Source organism: Mobula birostris, chromosome 17, assembly GCF_030028105.1.
Source record: "Mobula birostris isolate sMobBir1 chromosome 17, sMobBir1.hap1, whole genome shotgun sequence".
Classification (NCBI taxonomy): Eukaryota; Metazoa; Chordata; class Chondrichthyes; order Myliobatiformes; family Myliobatidae; genus Mobula; species Mobula birostris.
In genome coordinates, this window is record NC_092386.1 from 5,667,399 (window position 1) to 5,689,025 (window position 21,627).

The 21,627-nt window shown below is 46.3% G+C and overlaps 1 protein-coding gene across 1 annotated transcript in view; it reads left to right on the plus strand.

Moving 5' to 3' along the window:
- LOC140211486 (arrestin domain-containing protein 3-like) overlaps positions 1-21,627 on the plus strand; it is a 72,057-nt gene that overhangs the window by 17,655 nt on the left and 32,775 nt on the right. The gene's annotated exons all lie outside the window — the stretch shown is intronic.

Below are 21,627 nucleotides of genomic sequence, written 5' to 3' on the forward strand. Positions count from 1 at the left end.
CTCCAGAACAGAACATTAGGCTGTAGTAAGGTCCAGGATGTTTGGAAGTCAACTGTCTACAGGATGGTAGAGATGCTAAATAACACATACGCATTGGAACCCTTGGAGGGAGGGCCTATTCAGAGGGTAAACAGGGTAGACATCAGCCCCTGTGAGAACATTCCCACCCCAGCTCCTCGAAGGAGACTGCAAACTCCTGTAATTCAGGCTAGCCCTTCCCTGAGACATGAATCAGATTCCGGGGATTCAGAGAATGGAGTGATATTGGTAGAAGATATGTCAGAGTAGGGTATATGGAATCTCGACCCTAGCCTTGACAATGTATCTTCTGCAACTGAGATTATAGGGGCTGTGAGGTCTGATACGGGTTCAGATGCTGGTAGTCTTCCTGTTGCAGCATCCCGCAGGAATAAAAGAGTAAATGCTGGACAGACTCTAATCCACTTCACGAACCAAGGTCAGTCCTAGATGTGGCCTCCATAAGTCCTGCAGCAGTGTCACAGATACTGGTTAGTCTAAGTTCAGTTCTACTCAGAGAAGCAGTTAAAAAGGTTAAAGTACCTTTGCAGTGAGTGAGAAATCGAGGATGCTTACCTGTATGCAAAGGAGAATGTAACCAGGTGACCATTGGATATAATTATTTATTGTTGAAGTGCACTTGTGTATTCATCCTGGTAACACTAAAATAGCCACCTGTGCCTTCAAGAGAAAACAGTGACATCATTTTGCACATACAGAGTAGAAACAAGAGTTATAATGTTCTAGAAAGAACATCAAGTACTTGGAGCTGCTTTCTTCCCAAATGACTGTTGGACATGTGGTAACAAAAGATTTTCATGAGTAAGGTATCGGTGCTGGGTAGCGTGGTTGTGTGAAGATCCTTATCTCCTTATGAGCAAGGACAATTCGTTTTGGGGTCTAGCCTATACATGTTTGGAAGTTAAGCACAGGTATGCCAAAAATTACCACTACCCTATTGGTTCTGTATATAGGTGTCCCCCGCTTTTCAAACGTTCGCTTTACGAAACCTTACTGTCATGAAAGACCTACATTAGTTCCCTGTTTTCGCTAACAGAAGGTGTTTTCACTGTTACGAAAAAAGGCAGCATGCGAAAAAAAGCAAGCGCGCGCCCTGAGCAGCCGCTCTCACCTGGGCTCGGAACTGCATTCTCGTCAGCGTTGCTTAAACACATGCCTGTGAGCAGCAGTTAGCAGATGAGTTCTAAGGTATCGGAAAAGCCTGAAAGAGCTCATAACGGTGTTACACTTAGCGTAACACTAGACATAATTAATCGTTTCGATCGTGGTGAACGAAGTAAGGACAAAGTGAGTTTGGCTTGTGGAAGTTGACAAAGATGACGTTGAAGAGGTTTTGGCATCTCATGACCAAGAACTGATAGATGAAGAGCTGATGCAATTGGAAGAGGAAAGGATAACAATTGAAACCGAATGCAGTAGCGAACGGACTGAAAGTGAAGTCGTCCAGGAACTGAACGTGAAGCAACTACGTGAGATTTTCGCTGCAATGATAAAGTACGATTTTAATTTTGAAAGGGTACGTCAGTTTAGGGCATATTTGCAAGATGGTTTGAGTGCTTACAAAGAACTGTATCATCTAAAAATGCGCGAGGCTAAGCAGTCAAGCAAGCCTTCCACATCAGCCGCAGCAGACAACGAACCTCAACCTTCGACATCGAGGCAGGCATGGAAGAAGATGACCTGCCTGCCCTGATGGAAACAGATGACGAGATGACACCCCAGTGTTCCACCACCCCAACCCCTGGGCCGCGGACAGATACCGATCCACGAAGAATGCAGTGGTGGCCGGAACGCACCCAGCACATCTTTAAGAAAAAAGCCAAAATAAACAAGGCAATTAATTAGGTGCCGCCCGGCACATAAATGTCGGCCCAGATCAGAGGCAATTGCCAATTGCGTCGCCTCTGATCTGGGCCGTCATTTACATGCTGGGTGGCACCTAATTAACTAGCTTGTTTGTTTCGGCTTTTTTCTTAAAGATGTGCTGGGTGCGTCCTGACTACTGCTGTACCCCTGCATGCTTCGTGGATCGGTATCAGTTGGCGGCCTGGAGGGTGAGGGCCACTGCACCACCCCAACCTCCGACGACTCAGCCTAATACACCATCATCAGTGTGCTCGGCGCTGTCCCAATTCCGGTTAGTGATACTACACTGTACATACATTATTTCTACTTTATATTGGCTGTGTATTTTTACGTGCTGTTTGGTATGATTTGGCAGCTTCATAGCTTAAAAGTTACTGGAGAGCGCTTGCGTGAGATTTTCACTATGGAGAACAGTGCGGCAATGATTGTGGAAAAGTATTTCTACTTTATATAGGCTGTGTATTCATCATATCATTCCTGCTTTTACTATATGTTACTGTTATTTTAGGTCTTATGTGCTATTTCGCATGATTTGCTAGGTTATTTTTGGGTCTGTGAACGCTCACAAATTTTTCCCATATAAATTAATGGTAATTGCTTCTTCGTTTTATGACATTCCAGCTTATGAACCGCTTCATAGGAACGCTCTACTTTCGGACGGCAGGGGAAACCTGTATTTTTGTTTTATTTTCATACTGTGTACTTAACTAGTTGATACACAAGTGTGGACCGAAATTAAGCTGAGATTGTGACCGCAGGAACTGTGGTTTTTAAAATTCATTTTGTTGTTTTATTTTGATGTCCTTTTTCTGCATTCAAACATCTAAAACAGATGAAGGAATTAAAGACCCAAATAAGTATTTGTCCTGTGTGTATTTTTCCCAGGCTTGTTGTGGCATCCGTTAGTCTCGCGAGACCTGGATCTGCGCCTAGAAAATCTTGCTTCAGTCTGTGTTGGTAGATCAGCATCTGTTGTGGATATAGAGGCCCACACGGGAGTGACAGTCTCAGCTGCAGCGACTGCACTTGAAGGCGCCGTCCTCCAGTGTTGCCTTGGTGCTGTTTTTCCGACGAGTGCGCTTTTCTTCTGCAGCAAGCCTCAGCTTCTCTTCTCCCCTTTTCAGACCTCTGCGTAGATCCAGCCTCCAGCGAGAGCGATCACTTGCAGTGTCCTCCCACCTCTTGATGTTCATGTTCAGTGACTTCATGTCTCTCTTGCAGACATCTTTGAAACGAAGATGGGCCCACCCTTGTGCTCGCTTGCCGGAGGCCTGTTCCCCGTACAGCAGGTCTTTCGGGATCCTCCCGTCTGACATGCGGTGTACGTGGCCCAGCCAACGGAGACGGCGTTGTTGGAGCAGGGTGAAGGGGCTGGGTATCTGGGCGCGGGCCAGGACCTCATTGTTGGTGACTCGGTCAGGATGCGTCTCAGGCTGCGAAGGTGGAAGGCCCAGGCTACAAAGTATATTAACCCTTTCTAGTTGACTAGCAAGACTGTCCAATCAGCGTGTGTTTGGCCACAGCCCTCTAAACCTCTGCAATATTTAAAAAATATTTAGCTAAGTACATAAATAAAAAAGTCAGAAAATGCATAATAATCACATAATATGGGAACAGTATTGTAATAACTAGTATCAAAAACGCCCAACTCTGACTTTAAAAAGTACAAACTAACAGGAGAAGGTGAAAGGGGTAAAAGAGAGAAACGAGAGGTCCTACAGATGCTGGGAACCCAGAGCAACACACACAAGACACGGAGGAGCTCTGCAGGTCATCTATGGAGGAGAATTAATGGCCAATAAGCCTTCATCAAGGCAAGGATCATGGCCCGAAACCTTGGCTCTTTATTTTTCCATACCTGCTGCCTGACTTGAGTTCCTCCAGCAATTTGTGCGAAAGAAAAAATTAGTTTTGCCGTTTAGTAGGAATGAGTTTATTTATTTGAGATGTACTACAGAGTTGGCCCTTCGAGCTATGCCACCCAGCAACCCACCGATTAACCCTAGCCTAATCACGGAACAATTTGCAATGACCAATTAATCTACTAATGTCTTTGGACTGTGGGAGGAAACCCACATGTTTTACGGTGAAAATCCACAGACACTTTACAGATGATGTCAGAACTGAACTCTGCACTCCTCCATCCCAAGCCTTTACAACAGCAGTACCCAACCACCGGGCCGCAAAGCATCTGCTACCGGGCCACGAGGAAACAATATGAGTCAGCTGCACCTTTCCTCATTCCCTGTCACACACTGTTGAACTTGAACATAGGGTTGTCAACTGTCCCGTATTTGCCGGGACATCGCGTATATTGGGCTAAGTTGGATTGTCCCATACAGGACCGCCCTTGTCCCGTATTTCCTCCACTAAGGTAGGGCATTCCTATGAAACCTTTTGTGCCAAAATGGCGTAAAGTGAAAAAGCAATTACCATTAATTTATACAGGAAAAATTTTTGAGCATTCCCAGACCCAAAAAATAACCTACCAAATCATACCAAATAACACATAAAACCTAAAATAATTCTAACATATAGTAAAAGCATTAATGATATGACAAATACACAGCCTATATAAAGTAGAAATAATGTATGTACAGTGTAGTCGGGAAGATTAAGGCAAAACCGATTAATGGGAAAAAACTGGCACATATGCGAACGTCACGCATGCGCACGTAGATGCCCGCGCAAGGCTTCATGGTCATGGTAGTCTTTCTCGGGGTAAACACAAGTGTCTTGTCAACACACACAAAAAATGCCAGGCAGTATCTATAGGAAGAGGTACAGTCGACGTTTCGGGCTGGGAACCTTCGTCAGGATTTGACTGTTACTTTTGTCCCTTATTTGGGAGTGAGAAAGTTGGCAACCCTAACTGTAAAAGACGTGTTGAGGTGAGTTTAACCCTACTTGAACAACCCCACCCCCCCAGTCGGCTGGTCCGCAAGAATATTGTCAATATTAAACCAGTCCGCGGTGCCAAAAAAGGTTGTGGACCCCTGCTTTACAACATTGTGCTAACCACCGCGCTTCTCTGCACCCTTAGTTCTGCTATTGGTAGGAATGAGTATATCTGCTTATGTTGAACACGTAAATGTAATCATATAGGAATTCAATAGTATATGTCTCACAACATCAGACTTCACCACAGCGTGGCAACCACTGGAAGTAGGCATCATGGCGGGGTGCACCATCTCCCCATTGTCCTTCACTATGGTAATGGAGCTCATTATCAGAGCCTCAAAATGGGTTGTGGGAGGAAAAGGGCTACAGTTTGGTCAACAGTTACCACCGATACGAACCTATTTCGACGATATAACGATACTGACGACAACCATCCCCTGCACCAAGAGACTTCTGGAAAAGCTTCATCAAAACATCACATGGGCGAGGATGAAGATCAAGCCCAGCAAGTGCAGAAGCACCTCCATTGTCAAAGGTCAAGTCACGGATAAAAGATTTCAGATTGATGGGACACCTGTCCCAACTGTTTCAGAAATGCCAGTGAAGAGCTTGGGCAGATGGTATGATGCTCAGCTCAAGGCCACTGAGCAGTTTGAACAACTCAAAAAGGATACCGTCATGTACATAGCTCGCATCAACAAGACCTTGCTGCCAGGAAAACTCGAGCTGTGGTGCTTCCAGTTAGGCATACTCCCAAGACTCATGTGGCCTTTAACAGTGTATGAAATCCCCATCAGCAAGGTTGAAAAGCTTGAAAGAATGATCAGCACACACGTAAAACAGTGGCTTGAACTTCCACGATGCTTAAGTCCTGTTGGACTGTACAGGAATGGCAAATTGGAATTACCAATTGCAAGTCTTGTGGAAGAATTCGAATGCACCAAAGCAAGGTTGGTCATGACCCTCACTGAATCTGAAGATACTGTTGTTCGAACAGTGGCCCCCCGTGTGGCAACGGGGAGGAAGTGGACCCCATCTGAAGCTGTTCAGAGTGCTAAGTCTGCTCTTCGCTTCAGGGATGAGGTTGGCCAAGTCCAACATTGCAGAGCCAGGCTCGGGCTTGTCCCAAAGGTTCCTCAATGGCACAAGGCAACATCAGTGCAGAAGAGACGACTCGTGGTGGAGGAGTTGAGAAGACAGGAGGAGGCAGAGCGACACGCCAGGGCCGTCTCAATGACCAAGCAGGGCCACTGGACTAATTGGGAGACTCTGGAAAAGAGGAAACTTAGCTGGCGTGACATCTGGGAGATGGAGGGATCTCGGCTAAGTTTTGTCATCAGAGCCACTTGTGACCTCCTACCCACACCCCAGAACCTGAACCAGTGGTGGGGAGAAGACCCCACTTGCTCTCTTTGTCAAGCACCTGGATCACTAAGGCATATTTTAACAGGATGTACCACGAGCCTCACCCAGGGGCGGTACACTTGGTGGCATAACCAAGTTCTCAGACAGCTGGCATCAATCTTGGAACAGAGGCGAATCATCACAAATGCTCTCCCACAAACATCGGCAGGAAATGTCCACATTATACGATATGTACCAGCAGGCCAACCTCCAGACCACCATATAACATTAAAAGATGTAAGCATTCTGCAGGTTGCTCGGGATTGGAAAATGGACATGGACTTGGGGGAAAAAAGCCTGTGTTTCCCCCAGACATTGCAGCTACAACACTCCAGCCAGACATGGTCCTGTGGTCTACAACAGCCAAGCTGGCATATGTTGTGGAATTGACAGTACCATGGAAAGATGGAGTCGAAGAAGCTTATGAGAGGAAAAAGACCAAGTACTCTGAACTGGCAACTGAAGCTGCCCAGAATGGCTGGAAGACCAAGATTTTCCCTGTAGAAATGGGATGCAGGGGATTCCTTGCTACATCTACAACCAGTCTATTGAAGAAGATGGGGGTGAGGGGTCACTCCCTCCAACAAACATTCAAGTCCTTGTCAAATGCAGCAGAAGAAAGAAGCAATTGGATTTGGATTAAAAGGAAAGACAACAACTGGGCTGCAAGATGAAGACAGGAGGGTATGGAACTGAGGGGGATGTATCTGGAACGCCAGGTAGCACCACTGAGCTCACTGGAGACGTCGTGGGCTTATCAATGAAACGTCAAAGAAGGAGGGTGCCCACCTGTTGACCCTGATGACGTACCTACCCTCCCTCCTTGTCATCACTCCAAAACCACTGCCAACATCAAGAGTGCCAACTTACCATAGGGATTGAAACATCAAGTCCTAGTAGCTCTACTACTCTACTGTGGATGTCCAGAAGACATGTAGGAGATTGGTGCATGGAATTAGTGATTTATGTACCAGTGTGGATTGAGAGCTGATAGGAGTCAGTTTAGCAGGCTTCTGTTCATTGTAAATGGCAGGGAGTAGTACTTTCCTGTTTCAGCCAACCATTTATATCAACAAGTTCCCCAGCGGACCCAATGCAATATCTATCAGTTTGCTAAATGGCAGGACAGTTACTGGACGTCATGATGATACAAAATTCTTTCAAGAAAATATGAGCAAACTGAGTGACCGTGCTACCACAAGAAAGAAAGTGGGGGGAAAATGAGAGGTTCAATTTCAAGTTCAGCTTTATCATCATTCAAACATACACATGTATACCATCAAACGCGACAACGTTCCTCCAGACCAAGGTGCACAACACGGTACGTATAACTCACACAACACATAAAATAATATTGCTACAAATTGACAAGTAACAAGGTGCATATAGAGCACAAGTTTTAAAAAAAATAGTATAACGCTACTGGTGCTTCATACGTGATGAGAACTGGGTGGTGGCAGGGAGTTCAGTAGTCTTGCGGCCTGGGGGGAAAAGCTGTTTCTCAACCTAATATGTGGGTTTCCTCCAGGTGCTCTGGTTTTCTCCCACAGTACTGATTAGTAGGTTAATTAGTCATTGTAAATTGTCCCATGATTAGGCTAGGGTTAAATTGAGGTTGCTGAGTGGTGTGGCTTGAAAGGCTGAAAGGGCCTGTCCCACACTGTATCTCAATTAATTGAATAGAAAACGCGTAAGTGGTTATCCACTTAAGTAGAAAAACAAAAAGCATTTTGCAGTATAGTGAACAATGAGGAAGTCAACCAAAGTGATCCGGAAAATGGGCTGAAAAATAGCAGATAGAATTGAAAGCAGTCAAGTGTGATTGTCATGGAAATACAAACCAGGAACACCAGAGTGACTTACAGTGTCGTTTTAAGAGTTTACTATCATGATATCATGGAGAGTCTGCAGCAGTCTCCACAGCCACCAGACCTGATCTTTAGGTTACACACAGCTCATTTATACAGCAAGACAAACAACTTCACATAACTTTGTTTAGCATCCCACAGTCAGTACATAATCAACCATTTAAAAGATATGTCAATTATCTCTCAACGCGGGTCTCAACTCTTAGTTCCCTGTTATCAGGACTCATAATTTACCCCCAGACACATTCTCCCCCCTGGTCCCAGGGGCCTAGGATCTTGTTTGTATGAATTCCTGGCACTAAACTTGTCATCCAAGGTTATTCTCGACTCTCATCAATAGTCTTAAGTCCAGCTGCTCCAGAATGGTCAAGCATCCCATCATACACCCTTTTTAACCATTTCTAACACAATGATATGTTGCTCTTTGGAAGGACAAACCAGGTTAGGACTTGCACAGTAAACGCTGGGCACTGAGAGGTGCAGTTAGGTGGATCTGGGAATACAGGTCCATAATTTCATGCAAGTGGCATCACGGGTAAATAGTGTTGTAAAGAGAGCTTTTGGCACATTGGTTTTCATTAACCTGTGGCTTCTGCATTGGGAATTTGAGGGGCTTGAGGACATGAGGTACATGGAGAGGTTGAATAGGTTATGAATTTATTCCCTGGAGTGCAGGAGAATGAGGGAAGATCTTATAGAGGCACAGTACTATGCAAAACTCTCAGGCTCACCTGTATACAGCTAGGGTGGCTAAGACTTTTGCACAGTACTGTATATAAAATTATGAGAGGTATAGATGGTGAATACGTGCAGGCTTTTTCCCCTCAGGTTTGGTGGGACCTGAACTAGAGGTCAAGGATTAAGTGTGAAAGGTGAAATCTTTAAGGGGAATCTGAGAGGGAACCACATTACTCAGAGGGTAGTGTGAGTGTGGCATAAACTCCCAGCGGAAATGGTGGATGTGGGCTCAATTGTAACAGTTAAGAGGGGTTTGGAAAAGTACGAGGATGAGAGGATTGGAAGGCTATGGTGCAGGTAGATAGGACGAAGCAGAAAACCAAGTTGGCACAAACTAGGTGAGCCAAAGGGCCTGTTTCTGTGCTGTGGTGATCTATGACTGTCTATACTTCCTACTTTGGGAAAAAAAAATTGGAAGATGTTGATTTTTCAATAGGACTTGGGTGAGTTTAAACTTAAGTAATTGAAAGCTATTATTTGGGCAGAACAGTACAGCAGGCTGTTAGGAAGGCAAATAGTACATTAGCCTTTATGCCAGAGGACCTGAATACAATCCATTACTTCATAGGGAGTGCCTTGCTGAGACCACACCTGGAGTATTAGGTACAGTCTTCACCACACAAAGGATAAATTTGCTATGGAGAGATAGCAATGAAGACTGACCAGAGCAGATTCTGGTTAGGCAGGACAATTGTATAAAGAGATCAAGTAGCCTAATGCTTCCCTCTTGAATAGTCAGTCCTCCATTCCTCTATCATCCAAGTGCCTAAGAGTCTCTTAAATGTCCCTAATGTATCTGCCTCTACCACCTCCCCTGCTAGCAGGTTCTATACACCCACCACTCTCTTTGGGAGGGGGCGGTGATAGAACTACCTCTGACATCACACCACCTATACATTTCTCCAATCGCCTTAAAATTATGTCGTCTTGTATTAGCCATTTCTGTGCTGGGTAAAAGGTGCTGGCTTACTCCAACAATGCCTCTGGTACCTCGATCAAGTCTCCTCTCATCCTCCTTTGCTCTAAAGGGAATAGCCCTAGCTCACTCAATCTACCCTCATAAGAAATGCTCTCTAATCTAGGCAGCATCCTGGTAAGTCTCCTCTACACCTTCTCTAAAGCTTCCACATGCTTCCAATAATGAGGTGACCAGAACTATACACAATATTCAAAGTGCATTCTAACCAGAGATTTACAAAGCTGTAACATTTCTGAGTGGACAGCGAATCTATGTACGTGACCTTTTTTTAGGCTCTCTTTTTGCAATACTTAGTGCGTGTGTCTGTGTTATCATAATTTATAGTTCTTTTTAATGTTTTGCATTGTACTGCCACAAAACAACAAATTTCCGGACATGTGCCAATGATGTTACAAACAAGAGAAAATCTGCAGTTGGTAGAAATCAATGCAAGACACACAATATGCTGGAGGAACTCAGCAAGCCAGGCAGCCAAAGGGTCTCAGCCTGAATCATCAATTATACTCTTTTTTTGTAAGATGCTGCTGAGTTCCTCCAGCATTGTGTGTTTCCAATGATTTTACAATCTGATTATGAACGTGGCCTTGTGGTTCTGAACTCAATCCCTCGACTAATGAAGCCCAACAGACCATATGCCTTCTTACACTGAGCAACTATCATAGCTTACAGTGGGATCTGCACCAGCTGGGAAAAAGGGGCTGACAAATGGCAGATATTGGAAGGACTTGCACAATGAGTGGTAGGGTACTGTCAGGTTGGATTTCTTTTTGTTCTTTGAACATGTGCAGCTTCCCCACTTGAAAGGGATTGAATGCGTCTACCCGAAGGTTTTTTAACTAGATTCCACTCAATGACCAAACAACTTTTCCTTTTTCCTCCTTTTATTTTTCGCAAGTGTGGCAGTTTGATAGTTCCATTAGTTCCATCAACCATTTGCCATTAGACATTAGTCACTAGTCATTAGTCATAAGAAACTAGTCACAAGACATAACGTAAAAAAGACTGCACGTGGTAGACCTAAGGAGAGCTAAGGCACCGGTGACCCCTGTTTCCATCCAGTGTGGACATGGTGGAGGGTTACAAATAGCTGGGGATATGAATTGACAATAAACTGGACTGGTCAAAGAACACCGAGGCTGTCTACAAGAGCCGTCTCTATTTCCTGAGGAGACTGAGGTTCTTTAACATCTGCCAGACGATGCTGAGGATGTTCTACGAGTCTGTGGTGGCCAGTGCTATCATGTTTGCTGTTGTGTGCTGGGGCAGCAGACACCAACAGAATCAACAAACTCATTCGTAAGGCCAGTGATGTTGTGGGGATGGAACTGGACTCTCTGATGGTGGTGTCTGAAAAGAGGATGCTGCCCAAGTTTCATGCCATCTTGGTCAATGTCTCCCATCCACTACATAATGTACTGGATGGGCACAGGAGTACATTCAGCCAGAGACTCATTCCACCGAGATGCAACACAGAGCGTCATAGGAAGTCATTCCTGCCTGTGGCCATCAAACTTTACAACTCCTCCCTTGGAGGGTCAGACACCCTGAGCCAATAGGCTGGTCCTGGACTTATTTCATAATTTACTGGCATAAATTACATATTACTATTTAACTATTTATGGTTCTATTACTCTGTATTATTTATGGAGCAACTGTAACGAAAACCAATTTCCCCCGGGATTAATAAAGTATGACTATGACTATAAGTCGTTAGTTATTAGACATTTAGGTGAAAAACTGGCTACCTCTGCGGACTTTGTAGACGGATTCCGACCTGCACCTCTCCGCTCCCTCATAGACCGTTATGTTTTCAAACCGGACGAACCTTCCCGAAGGTTCCCGAGCCCTTCTCAAACCTGGCGCCATTTCCCCGAGGCGCCTGCGCGCGATGATCCCCGTGACGGACGCCAAGCTAATAGCGCTAACCCGAAACGCGGTGACAGCAGCGCGCTTCTCCAGGAAACAGGCTCTCAAGTTATTTAAAGTTACCGCAGATCCCGGACTGCTGCTGTGATGCTGCCGCATCCTCCCGATGTTCCGGGCAGAAGCAGCACTCAGGCAGCGGGTTCCATCCGGTCTATCAGTGGATTGTTGCTATCACTTTCAAACCTTATTTTCTTTTGCCTCTAGGTCCCAATACTTTCTAGAAACTCTAGTTTGACTTGACACCTCCCACTCGATCTTCCCATGGAAACACTGGGGAGATCGCCAGCTTCAAAGGCAAACGGTGGTCCCATTTCGGTGTTCTTACGATGTTTTGTTGGCTTCACTTTCCGTCTGTTCCTCAGCAGGAAGTAAGACAACCAGCCGTCTGACGTCCCTGTGAAGGATGGTGGCTTGGATCCTGTCTTTTTCCCATCAGAGATTGGATGCCTTGTTACTTCAGAGCTTTTGTCACAGGAACACTGTAGCTTGGGAAGATCCTGACGTTGACGTCCCTCACAATGCCTTTGCTGTCTGGATTGGTATTGACGACTCTGCCAAGCTGGAAATGTCCTCTCAGTACATTCTGGTTGCCTAACCAGACGACGTCTCCAACAGTGATGCTTCTCTGTGCAGTATGCCACTTGCTCCTGACAAACAAATTAGGACCAGCGAGTTGGCTCCTGCACCTCCAGAACTTGGTCACCTCTGACTGCATTGCTCAGAGTCTTTTATAGGGGTAGCTGAAAAAGTCAAAGGTTTTGAAATCCCTGCTTTGAGATGCTGGACTGAATAGAAGAGTGTTGGGTGTGACATACTGAATACAGTCTTCCCGGCTCTGTACCCTGGTGTCAATTGAGCGTTCATTGGCAAGGTTGGCTGCTATGTGAAAAGTTGTCTGGAACTCGCTGTAACTGAGCCCAGATTCCTTCCCAAGACTCTGGAGTGCTCTCTTTACAATGCATACAGCGGCTTCTGCAGCACCATTCCTGTGTGGAGAATCAGGCGGATGGATTTTCCACATCCACTCCATTCCATTTTTTGCCGCGGTCTCCTGCAGGGCTGCTTCGTTCAAGCCATCCAAGAATCTGCACAGCTCCTCCAAGACTGGTTTTGCTCCAATGATATTGGTGCCTGGATCTGACCAGATCTTTCTTGGATGTCCCCTGATTGCAGTGAACCTTTGATAGGCTATCAGGAATCCTTCGGTTGATAGGGTGTTTACCAACTCCGTGTGGATGGTTCTGTTGGCCATGCAGCAAAAGACCACTCCCCAGACTTTCAGTGTCACTCTTGATGTCATCTTTTGCTTGGTAGGGTCCAAAGAGGTCCACCATTGTGAACTGGAATGGTGCAGCAGGTTCAGTTCTTTCTGGCGGCAAGTACCCATTACTTGTTGACATTTCCTTGTTTTTTGCCTTCCTGCAGAGCATGCAGCCATCGACATGTCATGGTCCGGTCTGTGAAGTCCGTATTCCGGTTCACGGTCCAGTCCATCGACCCTTGCTCCAGGTTTTCCTGTCTATCCTGTTTGTGTTCTTGTTGAGCTCTAATTGAGGCAGTTGATGCTCGTTGGGGCTGGCTGCATAAATACCTTCAGAGACTAGGATGTGACTGCTGGATTGTTCTTGTCCTTACTCCTTGTATCCCTTCCTCTGCCTTCTGTTTCCTCGCCTGAAGCCTTGCCGGTAACTCTCGCCTCGCCTGAAGTTCTGTCTTGCCTTGCATTGTCTGAAGCCTTGCCTTGTCTTGCTGTCTTGTCCTGGAGCCACCCCGTACCTAGCTCCCTTCCTGTTCCTTGCCTCCATTGGGTAAGCCAGGCTGTCTTGCCATTACCTGCGGTTGGTTCTGTCCCTTCCTGTTCCTTGCCTCCGTCGGGTAAGCCAGGCCGTCTTTCCGTTACCTGCGGTTGGTTCTGTCTCTTGCCTCCATTGGGTAAGCCAGGCCGTCTTGCCGTTATCTACAGTTGGTTCTGTCCCTTCCTGTCACTTGCCTCCGTCGGGTGGAGTACCGCGTCCTGCCCGGAAGGAGCTTCCAGTCTCCTGCCTCCAGCCTCCACCCTCGCCTTGCCTCAAGTCTCCTGCCTCCTGCCAAGCCTCGCCTCGTCTCCAGCCTCCTGTCAAGCCTCGCCTCAAGTCTCTAGCCTCAAGCCTGAAGACTCCAGCCTCCTGCCTCCTGCCAAGCCTCGAGAGTCCAGCCTCCTGCCTAGCCTCTAGCCTCAAGCCCGAAAACTCCAGCCTCCTGCCTAGCCTCTAGCCTCAAGCCCGAAGACTCCAGCCTCCTGCCTAGCCTCTAGCCTGAAGACTCCAGCCTTGTCCTGCCTGCCAGCCAAGCCTCGTCCTTTCCTAGTTCTGGGGTCCGATTCAGAGGCAAGACCCAGGTACTGGGTCCTTGTCCAGTTTCTGGCTCGGAGTCCAAGCCCGGGCTCCTAGCTCTCTTGTCCAGTCCTGTTCCGGGTTCCCAGTTTTCATGTCCATGGCCTTGCTCTCACCCTGTATCCTAGTCCTGTCCCTAGTACTTCAGTGTCTGTGTCTTGCACTTGGGTCCGTTCCCAGCCACCACCTTATGACACAACAACTTTTTGGGTAATTTTCCTTCCCCTTATGACCCATGCCTTTCTTCTCATCTTGAGCAAGGTATCGGCCACTCCATCATGGCTCTCAGTGTGGGCCTCCTGAGCTAACAGTGTGGACACCCAGGCATCATAGGTCAACGTGAGGACACCAACTTGATCTTCTTTGAAGATTTGCACTCAGCCACTGCAAACCTACAGCCAAGAGTTTTGGTTTTTGTAAACTACCAGCCTGTCTATAGTGGTGCTTGGGAAGGTTTCGACCTCTTGTGCTGCTAGAAAAATGTCTCTTAGAGCATCTTCTCGCTCCCTTACTGAGGTGACTCCTGTCAAAGAAACTGCCTCCCACTTTGAACTGTCCACGGCTTGATTTTGTCCAATAATCTTTTTTTGCTGCTCTCCAGATCCATGCAACTGTTTTGACTAGTCGAGTTAGAACACTGAACTGCTTGATGTCCACAAGGCTTTGGATGGCTGATGCTGCAGGCGGTCTCCGTTGTTCTGTTTTGACCTGGTTCTGCTTTTGTGCTGGTTCTTGTTTCTTTGCCCTGGCCCTTGTCAAAGCAGTAACAAATGCCTTCTTTTGCAACTTGTTGATGCTTTCCCTGGCAGTGGCTGCTAGTTCTTTGGCTGATTTCATCGGCCACTCATTCACTGGCAAACTCAAAAACTTTGGTGCATTTTACCACTCTGAGTCTTCATCTGGGTCTTGAGGGCTGGCTCCTCTGGTGATTACATCAGCAACATTTTGCGGACCAGGAATCCACCACCAGTCCTGGATCCCTGTGCTGTTTTGAATCTCTCCGATCCTATTTGCAAAGAATGTTTGATAGCCATAGCTTTCTCGCTGTACTGCACCAAGAACTGTTTGGCTATCAACAAAATGGTACCACCTCCCAACTTGGATTCGGCTATGCAGCTCAAAGTACTTTCTCAGGCGTGAGGCAAACACTGCTCCACACACCTCTGCTTTGACAGCATCATCTTTGTGATCCAAGGGAGTTAATTTGGCTTTAGATTCCACCAGCCTGACAATTGAGTCCTGGTCTGAGTTCCACCTTAGATACATCACTGCTCCATAAGCATGCTCGCTTCCATCAGAGAACGTGATTGCCCAGGGTTCCTCAGTGAAGCATGGGAGAGTCAGTGCCCTGATGAACTTCACCTTGCCAAGTTTAACGTACTCCTCGAAGAGCTTAATTGCATCCTCCCTGAGGCCATCTGAGAGTGCTATGTCCCATGTGTCTTTGACTGTTTGAACACCCTTTGTACCAAAATAGCTCCCTTCTGCTTAGCAGGAGTTACCAGGCCAACTGGGTCATACAGCCCTGATACTTGGCTGAGCAGTTCTCTTCGTGTCAGGGGGTATGGCGTCTGGTCTCTGATTTGCTCTTGTAGAAGGTCTTGTCCAAGTCTCATTTTTTTCTTTCTCTTCAAGAAATTGATTGCAATCATCACATGGAGCTTATCCTCTACTACTATGTAGCCCAGGCCAATTGCCTTGTTGTCATCATAGCGCATTTGGTTTGGCAAGACCATGGTTTCTGCCTTGGACTTCTCCAGCTTGTCATTGTAGTCTTTCCTCCCACTTTGCCCAGAAAAGACCCAAGGCTTGAGCTCGAAACCTCCGGCCTTCAGGATCTGCTCCACATTTGCTGTGATGGATTTCAGCTGGTCAAGGTTGTTGTGGGATATGAGAATGTGATAAATGTAGCTGTCGTGTTGGAGCACCTGCCACTCCTCTTTGAGGTGGGTGAAAAGAGGGAGGTTAACAGTTTCGCACATTGCTAGCTGTGCAATGCACCCTGCTGGTTCATCTCCGATGTTCACTCTTATGATTGCATATTCCCCAGCTCCTCGTCCTCGGAGTCTCGCCAGAGGAATCTGTGCAGGTGCACTTCTCGGCCTTCCAACCAAACCGAATTGTACATCTTTTTTATATCACCCAGGGCAGTGTATACTGCACCCCTGAATCTGAGTAGGACAGTGCAAACCTGGTTGAGGACATCTGGACCTTTCATTAGCAGGTCATTCAAGCTCATGCCTCTGAACTTTTGGCTGCTGTTCCACACGAGTCTCACCGGAGTTGTGACAGAGTGCAGATTCAGAGCAATAAGGTGACTCACGTACCAGACTGGCCCATTCCAGTTGATGACCATGTCTTTGACTAATTTCATTGTAACCCTTCGATCGACCATGTCATGCACTTGAGCAGTGTAGGCAGCTTTCCACTCGGATTCTTTGGCTAGTTGCTTTTCCTTCCTGAGAAATGTAGCCTCGACTGTTCTTTTATTGTTTGGCAGGGAAGCTGGATCTTCTAACCAAGGAGCCAATGTGGTCCCTTGCTGTGGCGGTCACCTGTGACATAGGTGAGGACTCTTTTTACAACTTCAAGTCCCCTCTCCTCAGCAAGAGTCATTCCTTTGCTGCCCGGCTGGCAGTTTCCGCAGCGACAACCCCCGCATTTTGGCTCACATGCTGCACCAATACTATCCCACTTCCACCACTCTAGGAAGTCCCGGTTGGTGCTTGAAGTACCTGACTCCTGGAGCTTGATGCCATCCTGTTTGTTTGATGGAAGTTGCTCTGGGACTCTGCTGGCAAGCTCTTCGTACTTTACAGCAGCCGCTCTCATTGACCTTGCAAAATGTGTCTTGGACATGAGGGCTGACACAGACAGCTCCTCAAAGAGATCAGGATGTGCTCCTCCGACCGTCTTCCTCAGTGGTCCGTCCCACAGCACGAGGTCTCCAACAGCTCTGGTTCTCTGAGGCGCTAGTTGACCTTCTCTCTGGCTTATGAGTAAACTTATTTCTCTGGGTCTCACAAGTTCATCAAGCAGTATGTCTGGGAAGAATTTCTGCAGTTGCTTCGGTGTCACTTATTTGTGGACATTTGCAATGCTGCCTAGTCCATAACAAACCAATTGGTGTGATTTGAGAGTGCCCTTAGAGTGTTTACTCTGATTTCTAGAAGGTACTGCTTTGTTTCCACCCGAACTTTCATTCCCAACTCCCCCCGCCCCCCCAACTCCATGGACGACAAGAGCAATTTCCTCACTTCTACGGTTCAGTCTGCTTGCGGCCTTGTGGGTTATATAATTGGTGTCTGAAGCCAAGTCAATTAACGTCCCGATTTTTTGCCCAGCATTAGCTGCGACCTCGAAGCATCATAATCACTGGCAGCTCTTGCAATCCACTTTCCACCAGAAGGCCCAGTTTATCTTTCACAGTGCTGAAGGCTCTGGATGCAGTGTTTGAAAATACATCACGACATTGTTTGGCCAATTCTGGTGAAAGTTTGCTGAAGAACCCCTCTTGATCCTCTGTATATTTCTTCCTGCCTTTATCTTCCTCTGGACCAAATCTGCTCTTTTTCTGACTTGCGTTGCTTTTCTTTATTTCAGCATTAGGACACAGATAGTAATGATGCTCAGGAGTATGCTCATCCTTGCAGTCCTGGTTTTTACACAGATAAGCTGGTTTGCAGTATGAACTGTCATCATGAACCTCAAGACGCTTCTTGCATGCCCCCAACTTTCTTACTGCAGCCTTTTTCTCTGGTAGCTTTAGCGCTCGAAACTGTTTGCAAAAGTAGAGCTTCCTTTTGTGCTTTCCACCACCACAGACTACACACCCTGCATGGTTGTCACCTGACTTGGTAGACTTGGTTCTGGCATGTCTTGGCTCAGCCCTGGTTTCTCTTCTACTTGGCTCTCCATTCCTCAGTTGCTCAAGCTGCTCATATATGCTCTCTTGCCCTTTGAGGAATTCCAAGAGACTGTCAAACCGATTATTTGGTGTCACAGCATTTTTCCTGTCAGTGACATAGACCAGCCATTCCTTTTTGAGAGTTTCTGGAAGTTTACTTTCAATTGATCTTGTCACCAGCAGAGTTTTGATAGCACCTGTATCTCCAAGGTCAGTCAAGTCTTGAAGTGCCTTCTCCACTGCTTGAATTAGTTCCACTATTTTCCGTGACTGATGATTTCTGACAGCTGGCATTTTCTGTAACTCTTCCACTATTTCAATAGCAATGCAAGTTTGATTTCCATAGCGGTTTTCTAGAACACGGAACATGTCATCTGCAGTGTTATAAGTAGTGAGGCGAAGGTCTCTTCTGATTTTGTTGTCAAGACTGTCCAGTAGTTGAACCTTTTTCACCTTTCTTGAACCAGTTGGCTCTCCCTGCCTCTGGAGTGCTTCCCTGTCCTTTCTCCACCTGTAAAAATCACGTTTGCTGCCATTAAACTTGGGAAGGGCCATCGATTTTAATCTGATGGCTGGCGTGGGAAAATTGGAGGAAAAGCCAACGCCGTCAGTGTTAGTCTTTCAGCATCCTCCTTTCTCCTTGCCCGTATGAAGTGGGCCTTCTTGGAAACCAACTTGGGGATGTGGAGTTCGAGCCCCTTTAGGTGATTCTGAAGGTCCTTCTGATCCCCTGGTGGGATCCATCATTTCCACCGACCATGCACCTCCTTCGCTGTCTTTATCAGTCCAATGCTGCTCCTGGACTGCTGCTGTGATACTGCCGGGTCCTCCCGATGTTCCGGGCAGAAGCAGCACTCAGGCAGCAGGTTCCATCCAGTCTGTCAGTGGATTCTTGCTATCACTTTCAAACCTTATTTTCTTTTGCCTCTAGGTCCTAATACTTTCTAGAAACCCTAGCTTGTCTTGACAGGCACCGAGAGCAGTAGAACAGAAAATTTGGGAATACCGATCCATAATTCCAAAAAAAAAGGCGTCATGGTTAGATAGGGTCATAAAGGATATTCATAAATCAAAATACTGAGTACGTGAGATGGGATGTTACATTCAAGTTCTATAAGACGTTGTTGAAGCATGTAAGACAGGAGTAGAATTGGGCCATTCAGCCCATCAAGTCTGCTGTGCCATTCCATCATGGCTGATCCCTGATTCCACTCAGCCCCATGCACCTGCTGCCTTCCCATATCTTTTGATGCCCTGACTGATCAGGAAACAATCAACTTCCACCTTAAATATGTCCACAGACTTGGCCTCCACCACAGTCTGTGCTAGAACGTTCCACAGATTCACTAATCCCTGGCTTCTCTTTACTTCTGTCCTAAAAGGACACATGGCTGCAAGAGGACCAGGGCTGGGAAATGAATATTCAGGGATATACATCCTATTGAAAGGACAGACAGGTTGGCAGAGGGGGTGGGGTGGCACTGTTGGTGAGGAATGAAATTCAGTCACTTGTGAGGGGGGACATAGAATCAGGAGATGTAGAGTCAATATGGATAGAACTGAGAAACTAAGTGCAAAAAGACTCTAATGGGAGTTAACTACAGGCCCCCAAACAGTAGCCTGGATATAGGGTGCAAGCTAGTTAAAATTGGCATGTCGCAAAGGTAATACTATGGTTGTTATGGGGGATTTCAACATGCGGGTAGACTGGGAAAATCAGGTTGGTACTGAACCCCAAGAAAGGGAGTTTATAGAGAGCCTCAGAGATGGATTCTTAGAGCAGCTTGTATCAGAGCCTACCAGGGAGAAGGCAATTCTGGATTTAGTGTTGTGTATTAAGCCAGATTTGATAAGGAAACTCAAGGTGAAGGAGCCATTAGGAGGTAGTGACCATAATATGGTAAGTTTTAATCTACAATTTGAGAGGGAGAAGGGAAAATTGGAAACGTCAGTATTATAGTTGAACAAAGGGGACTATGGACCCATGAGGGAGGAGCTGGCCAAAGTTGACTGGAAAGATACCCTAGCAGGGATGACAGTGGAACAACAATGGCAGGTATTTCTGGGAATAATACAGAAGGTGCAGGATCAGCTCATACCAAGGAGGAAGAACGATCCTAAGGGGAGTAAGGGGAGGCCATGGATGGCAAGGGAATTCAAGGACAGTATAAAAAAAAATAAGAGAGGAAGTATAACTTAGCAAGGATGAGGGGGAAACCAGAGGATTGGGAGACTTTTAAGGAGCAACAGAAGATAACTAAAAAGGCAATACGGGGTGGGGGGGAAGATGAGGTACAAAGGTAAGCTAGGCAAGAATATGAAGGAGGATAGTAAAAGCTTCTTTAGGTATATGAAGAGGAAAAAATTAGTTAAGACCAAAGTTGGGCCCTTGAAGACAGAAACGGGAGAAATTATTATGGGGAACACGGAAATGGCAGATGAGCTGAACTTTGAATCTGCCTTCACTAGGGAAGACACAAACAAACTCGCAGATGTGATAGTGGCCAGAGGACCTAGGGTAACAGAGGAACTGAAGGAAATTCACATTAGGCAGAAAATGGTGTTGGGGAAACTGATGGGACTGAAGGATGATAAATCCACAGGCCTGATGGTCTGCATCCCAGGGTACTTAAGAAGGTGGCTCTAGAAATCGTGGACGCATTGATAATCATTTTCCAATGTTCTATAGATTCAGGATCGGTTCCAGCGGATTGGAGGGTAGCTAATGTTATCCCACTTTTCAAGAAAGAAGAGAGAGAGAAAACAGGGAATTATAGACCGGTTAGCCTGACGTCAGTGGTGGGAAAGATGTTGGAGTCAATTATAAAAGATGAAAGTACGACACGTTTGGTTGGCAGTAACAGGATAGGTCCGAGTCAGCATGGATTTACGAAGGGGAAATCGTGCTTGACTAATCTTCTGGAATTTTTTGAGGATGTAACTTTGAAAATGGACAAGGGAGAGCCAGTGGATGTAGCGTACCTGGACTTTCAGAAAGCCTTTGATAAAGTCCCACATAGGAGATTAGTGGGCAAAATTAGGGCATATGGTATTGGGGGCAGAGTACTGACATGGATTGAAGATTGGCTGGCTGACAGGAAACAAAGAGTAGCGATTAACAGGTCCCTTTCGGAATGACAGGTGGTGACCAGTGGGGTACCGCAGGGTTCAGTGCTGGGACCACAGCTGTTTACAATATACATTAATGATTTATATGAAGGGATTAAAAGTAACATTAGAAAATTTGCAGATGACACAAAGCTGGGTGACAATGTGAAATGTGAGGAGGATGTTATGAGAATACACGGTGACTTGGACAGGTTGGGTGAGTGGGCAGATGCATGGCAGATGCAGTTTAATGTGGATAAATGTGAGGTTATCCACTTTGGTGGCAAGAACAGGAAGGCAGATTACTATCTGAATGGTGTCAAGTTAGGAAAAGGGGAAGTACAACGAGATCTGGGTGTCCTTGTTCATCAGTCACTGAAAGTAAAATGGCATGTTGGCCTTCATAACAAGGGGAGTTGAGTATAGGAGCAAAGAAGTCCTTCTGCAGTTGTACAAGGCCCTGGTGAGACCCCACCTGGGGTATTGTCTGCAGTTTTTGTCTCCAAATTTGAGGAAGGA